Source organism: Sinocyclocheilus anshuiensis, unplaced genomic scaffold, assembly GCF_001515605.1.
Source record: "Sinocyclocheilus anshuiensis isolate Anshui unplaced genomic scaffold, SAMN03320099.WGS_v1.1 scaffold1031, whole genome shotgun sequence".
Classification (NCBI taxonomy): Eukaryota; Metazoa; Chordata; class Actinopteri; order Cypriniformes; family Cyprinidae; genus Sinocyclocheilus; species Sinocyclocheilus anshuiensis.
The window spans coordinates 427,392-428,226 of record NW_015542633.1 but is presented as its reverse complement, the minus strand read 5'-3'; positions in this window follow the sequence as shown (position 1 = coordinate 428,226).

Below are 835 nucleotides of genomic sequence, written 5' to 3'. Positions count from 1 at the left end.
CTTTTCGTTACATTCATTCATACGTAATGAATGAAGCGTGAGAATCGAATGTCTTCCGCGGCGGCGATCGCACACGCTGATAGTCTTGAAGACGGCGTGTCGTGATTCACGTCCGTTTCAAACGAGAGACAATTCATCCGGAAGCTTCTCGGATTCGCTCGGAACGTCGCCTGACAGTTTCTGTTTTTTACATTTTATCCTTGTGTTAATCTGCCTGTAGCTGAATTCCTTGAGGAATAGTTGTCATCTTATTTATGTAGATCGTTTGATTCTTTTAGACATGATTTTAGAGTATCAACACTTGCCCCAAAAACTCGTAGCAAATTGCTACTTTTGAAGATTTCGGCCACTTCCGGCTCGTCTTGCACTTCCGCTTCACTTTAATAACGATTAACGTGTTGGGCATCAATGGATCGCAGTCACGTGTTTCTGCCGGTCTCAGGTAGATCTGCTGCCGATTGGACGATTCTGACAGTCTGTTTAAAGGAATATTCTGGGTTCAGAACACACTCACAATCATATTTAGGCCTAAATTTAAGATTTATGTTTTTGAATTGCAGTTTTAACATAAACTAATAAACTTAATGTGATGCATATTTGTCTGTCATACATCAGTGAAACAGGCCAGAATTCTGCATCACTGTTATTTTCTATCATTTATAGTTCATTGACATTTAGATTTTTTTTTTTATGTTCCTTTTTCATTTTATATTTTAAAGTTATAATAATTTGATTTTCTGTTTTGTCATTTTTATTAGTTATTGATTATGTCTATATATTCTATATATTTTCATTTTAGTCAGGTTAAACTAAATGAATATGAAACTACCTGAAA